Source organism: Myiozetetes cayanensis, unplaced genomic scaffold, assembly GCF_022539395.1.
Source record: "Myiozetetes cayanensis isolate MyiCay16 unplaced genomic scaffold, myiCay2020 scf33, whole genome shotgun sequence".
Classification (NCBI taxonomy): domain Eukaryota; kingdom Metazoa; phylum Chordata; class Aves; order Passeriformes; family Tyrannidae; genus Myiozetetes; species Myiozetetes cayanensis.
Window position 1 is genome coordinate 3,852,236 of NW_026087555.1, and position 6,000 is coordinate 3,858,235.

General features: G+C 46.7%; 1 protein-coding gene across 8 annotated transcripts in view; it reads right to left on the reverse strand.

The window, feature by feature from the left end:
- Positions 1-6,000, reverse strand: part of MAPK10 (mitogen-activated protein kinase 10) — a 170,832-nt gene that overhangs the window by 88,832 nt on the left and 76,000 nt on the right. The window lies entirely within an intron of this gene.

Sequence of the window (6,000 nt, forward strand, 5' to 3'; positions counted from 1 at the left end):
AGCTCGTGGACAAGATAAATGTTGGAACGCTGAACTTGTAAACAGGCTTTAAATTCTTTCTGATGCTCACCAAGGTTATGGCCTCAAATATTACTTGGTTACATCTGCAAAATTTTACAGTAACTGATGCCATTACCTCAAAGTTTATCATGTCACTGGTATATTCCTGCATCAACAAAATTTAAAATCAGGTCAACAATGTGGGAATGGAGACAGTTATTGTTATGGGGAGGAAAGAAACAATTCCTAAGTTGAGAAATATTAGGAAAGTTATAGAAAAGACTAATTACATCGTTGTAAAAAATCCATGGCACAACCACTTCATGAATGTAGTTCTGATTCTCATCTAAAGATTATACAACTAAAAAAAGCTACATTAAAAGGCAGTAAAAAGGGTTCAAAGCACAAAAAGATTCCACACATGAAACAACTGCACAGACTGGGAATTTTTTTTAGCCTGTAAAATAACTGAGTGGAAATATGCTGGAGATCCACACAATGAGTGGCATACATAAAAATGAAAACAGGCTCCCATATTTGTTTTAATGAAAAAAATCTGTGGCATCAAGTTAGGTTATCAAAAAACAGACTTAGAATCACCAACAGGAGAGACATCTTTTTGTGCTCCTTTATCACTGTGAAACTCCCTGCCTCATGTTGCTTTGGAAGTCAGAAGTCAACGTAAGTATACTAATGAGATTAGGCAAGTTCACATAAGAAGGAATCTGCTAAAAGCTATTAACCTCAAAAATATCACCCCTGACGGGTGGCCAAGATGGCGGGCGGGCGGCCATGTGCTCGGCAGGCAGCTGGGTGGTGAGGGACTCGCTCCTGCTCCTGCGGCTCGTCGCCGCGCTGCATGCATGGGAGATGCTGCCACACTGATCCATGCAGCCGACCTTCATGGAGAAGCTGCCAGGAGCTGTGCTTTGATGTCAGAGCGGTGGAGCGGTTGGCGAATGGTCGGTGGCCATGCGAGGCCAGGTCACAGGACTGGGTTGCACCGGGTCGGGCCGGGTGGGAGCTGGGAGGGGGCTGGATGGACCTGGGGGTTCCCCAGAACGTCAGGGGGTATGGGTGGATGGTCCGGTTCAGCTGCAGGGGAAATCCCCGAGCCGGGCTGGGTCAGGCCGGGCAAGAGCAGGGGGGAAGGCGGACAGACCTGGGGGGTGGGCAGGGCGGCCTTGTTTGGGCAGTGCAAGGGAGGGTTTGTGGCGGCATGCTGGAGGGGTGAGGTTTGGAGTGGGTAGTGGGTTTCTCTGGGGGCTGGTGGGTTTGGGCTGGGCAGGGCTGTGGATGGTGCCCAAGCCCTAGGTGGATGTGGGGACCTCTTACATGTGTGCCTGCCCTTGCCCAGGGGTATGCCAGGATTGCTCCTCTTCAGGCATTGTCGCAGTGGTGGTGAGATGTGATGGGCTTGGCTTGCCTGTGGCTTCTGCCCAGGAATGTGGTGTGGTTTTGTTGTTGTTGCTTTGGTTGGTTTTTTTGTTTGTTTGTTGCTTCTTTTTTTTTAATTATAGCGTCTTGGAGGGGTGCTCAGGGCAAGGAAATATACCTGGGTTAAACTGTAGGAAGTTGTGAAGGAAAAGTAGGGAGAGAAGGGCTTGTCCAAACTATTTCAGTATGCCCTTATGAGGTTGCGAGCTGTGCTGATGGTGGCATATGCCTCTGGTAGGGTCTCCCATGCCAGACAGGTCAAAACTGAAGGGTCAAATGCGTCCATTGGCAGGATGGGCTCACTAGCCTTCCGGTGGTCATCCTAGGAGAAGGACAACTCTAATTTCAAACCCGGGCAGATGGAGCTCGCTTAGCCCTGTAAGGCCATCCATCCAAGAGAAGGATACTCTAATTAAACCTACATCCTGAGGACCTCACTGTCACCGTCCAAGCTTGCTAGGCCCTGGCAGATGAACCTCAGGAGTAAAGGGTGGGACCAGTTCTGCACAAGTTGAGCCTCACCTAAAAAATCCAGTGCGCAGGCTTGAAGGTTATACCCACACTTGTAAAGCTCTGCAGTGACAGGTGAGGGACGAAACAGCAGGTGATAAGGTGCACTGGAAGCCACAGTCCTAACCCTGCATGCAGGCAGTTCAGGACATTGGTTGCCTGAGTCTGACCCTGGAGATGACAGACTCACTTGGCAGCATCCTGAATGACCAAGCAGCCTTTTTCAAGGAGAGCACTGCTTGCTCCACATGGAGAGGGGCCTAGAAAAGGTGGCCTAACCAAAGCTCATCTCCACCCTTCACCCAGTTGGTAAACCGCAGCCAACAGGCATCTTCTGTTGTGGTCAAATAAAGATTAAGAGTCAAAGGCATACACCTTCAAAGGTGTATTCAAATTAACACTTGCATGCTGGAACATCAGAACCATGCTTGATACTGCAAACAGTGGACGTCCTGAGTGCCACTCTGCTCTAATTGCCCACGAACTGTCACGACTCAACATTGACATTGCTGCTCTCAGTGAAGTTTGCCTCCATGAGGAAGGTAGCCTTAGAGAACATGGTGCCGGTTATACCCAGAACTAAAAGGCATCTCTCAGGAGTTGGTTTCATGATTAAAAACTCTATTGCCTCTAAACTTGAAAATCTGCAGACTGGTCATTCTGATCATATTATCTACCTACGCCTCCCACTACGCAACAAGCAACATGCTGTTCTCTTTAGTATATATGCCCCAACCCTCCAAGTTGACCCTGCAGAAAAAGATAAATTCTACACTGACCTACGCCGTCTTATCCAAAAGGTTCCTGCAGATGATAAGATCATTATTCTTGGTGATTTCAATGCCAGAACAGGAAAGAACTCTGAAACCTGGAAAGGAGTACTAGGTAAGCATGGTGTTGGAAACTGCAATGATAATGGTCACCTTCTGCTAGAGTTTTGTGCGGAGCAGCAGCTTACCATCACCAACACCATCTTTCAGCAGAAAGATAGTTTGAAGACAACCTGGATGCATCCTAGATCCAAGCACTGGCACCTCATTGATTATATCTTGGTCCGACAGAGAGATATCCATGATGTTCGTCACACCCGCGTGATGCCTGGTGCAGAATGCCAAACAGATCATCGCCTTGTGCGCTGTAAACTTAATCTCCACCTTAAGTTCAAACCTAAAAAGAGCGGTATTCCTAGAAGGAGACTTCAAGTTAACAATCTTCAAACAGCTACAGTGAGAGACAGTTTCCAGGCAAATCTTCAATCCAGGCTCGAAGTTCATTCCACAGATCCCTCTCCTGAAGTGCTTTGGCAGTTTATTAAAAATAGCATTCTGCAGTCCTCTGAAGAATCCTTGGGGTTTTCCTTCAAGAAAAACAAGGACTGGTTTGATGAAAACAACCATGAGATCCAGGAATTGTTGAGTAAGCCCACCTTGCTCAGCCATTTTGTCATATAAGAAAAGCAGCCTTTCGACTCGCATGCAGAAACTTCGTCTCATCCAGAACAAGTGGTGAACCAATCTAGCAGAAAAAATCCAATTATGCGCAGATACAGGTGACTACAGGGGATTCTATGAGGCTCTGAAAACAGCCTACGGTCCTACACACCAGGTTCAAAGCCCTTTACTCAGTGCAGATGGTCACGTGCTTCTCACAGGTGAAGTTTCCATTTTGAATTGATGGTCTGAACACTTTCAGACTCTCTTCAGTACTAGTTGTGTAGTTCAAGACTCAGCAATGCAGTACATTTCATAACAACCCGTGAAAACTGAACTGGATACTGCCCCCACCATGGGAGAAACTCTTAAAGCAATACAGCAGGTGAAAATTGGCAAGGTAGCTGGGGTTGACGGAATCCCACCTGAAGTCTGGAAGCATGGTGGCCAAGCACTCCATACTTAGTTTCACGAATTTGTCGTGCGCTGTTGGGAATGAGGTGAACTGCCTTCAGACCTTCGTGACGCTGTCATCGTCACCTTGTACAAGAAGAAAGGAGATAAATCAGACTGCTCAAGTTACTGAGGTATTACTCTGCTCTCCACTGCTGGTAAAATCCTTGCAAGAATTCTTTTAAACAGATTAATACCCGCCATAGCAGAAGAACTTCTACCTGAAAGCCAATGTGGTTTCTGAGCCAACAGAGGTACCACAGACATGGTATTTGTTCTCAGGCAACTGCAAGAGAAGTGTAGGGAACAGAACAAAGGACTCTATGTAACTTTTGTTGATCTCACCAAGGCTTTTGATATTGTGAGCAGAAAAGGTCTGTGGCAGATTTTGGAACGTTTAGGATGTCCCCCCAAGTTCCTCAAAATGATTATCTCGCTTCATGAGGACCAGCGCGGACAAGTCAGATATGGTGATGCACTTTCTGAGCCCTTTCCCATAGCCAGTGGTGTGAAGCAAGGCTGCGTTCTCGCACCAACTTTATTCAGTCTTCTTCAGCATGATGCTCCAAAGGGCCACGGCAGACCTCGATGAAGAAAACAGTATCTACATTCAATATTGTACCAATGGGAGCCTATTCAATCTAAGGCGACTGAGGGCCCACACTAAGACCTTAAATCATCTTGTCCGTGAGTTGCTTTATGCTGATGATGCCGCCCTCGTAGCCCACACAGAAGTAGCTCTGCAGCGTTTAACATCCTGCTTTGCAGAGGCTGCTGAGCTTTTTGGGCTGGAAGTCAGCTTGAAGAAGACAGAAGTTTTGTATCAGCCTGCACCTCAGGAAGTCTCCCATCATCCCCATATCATCGTTGGTGAAACAGAGTTCAAATCAGTCCAGCAGTTTAATTACCTGGGAAGCATCATCTCCTCGGACGGTAAGATTGATGCAGAAATAGACAACAGGTTAGCAAAGACGTACAGAGCGTTTGGTAAACTCCATAAAAGAGTGTGGTGAAACAAACACCTGAAGAAAAGTACAAACATCAGCATTTACAGAGCCATTCTACTGTCTACTCTTTTATATGGATCTGAATCATGGGTCGTTTACCGACACCACTTGCGTCTCTTAGAACGCTTCCATCAGCGCTGCCTCCGTACAATCCTAAACATCCACTGGACTGACTGTGTGACCAACACATCTGTCCTTGAACAGGCAACAGTCACGAGCATTGAGGACATGCTGCTGAGAACAAAGCTGTGCTGGGTAGGGCACGTCTCCAGGATGCAGGACTACTGCCTCCCGAAGATCGTGCTCTATGGGAACTTGCCACTGGTTGCCACAAGAGAGGAGCCCCAAAGAGGAGATACAAGGACTCCCTGAAACAATCCCTCAGCCTTGGCCATATTGATCACCACCACAGGTCTACCTTGGCCTCCAATGGGGAGGCCTGAAGACACACCATCTATATGCTGCTTCCTTTGAGAACACACTCAGGATCACTCTCAAGGAGAAAAGACAATGCAGAATCAGGTCTTGTCGATATCACTTGGGGAGTCTTTCCGCTGTGCCTTCTGCAACCGGACTTGTCTATCTCACATTGGCCTTTTTAGCCATCAGCGCGCTTGTAGCAAGCGTGAGTAGAGCCCTTCCCAAATCTTTGTTCATGAAGCCTAGCCATGCATCACCCTTGACTCAAGACAACTCTGAGTCACAATCTGCCACTATATGCTCACCCCATTTTTAGATTCTTTCATAGGCATCTGATACTGGCCAAGGGACCCTACACTAGGCTAGACAGGCCTCCCTGTGTACCCTCTTACAGCTGTTTTAGCTTAATTCCAGAGTACCACATTCAGCTCTGACTAACCAATTCTTTCCTAGCTGCATTCTAGCATGGACATCAATGGAAAAACAGAACAAAATGAAACAAACAAACAACCTCCCCCCTCCCCCAGTCATGCTATCTAGCTGAAATAGGTATCTATGTCACATGACTTTGGAGCACATCAGTTTTTCTGCATGACTCCAAAAAAACCCACACAAACTGAACACACCAAGCAGAACAACAGAAAACTTTTAACAGTACAATTAAAGAGAAAAGTAACTCTTAAGTAAGATGAAATAAGTAATATATAAGGTCATGTTTTTCTTTTCAATATAAGCTCATTAGA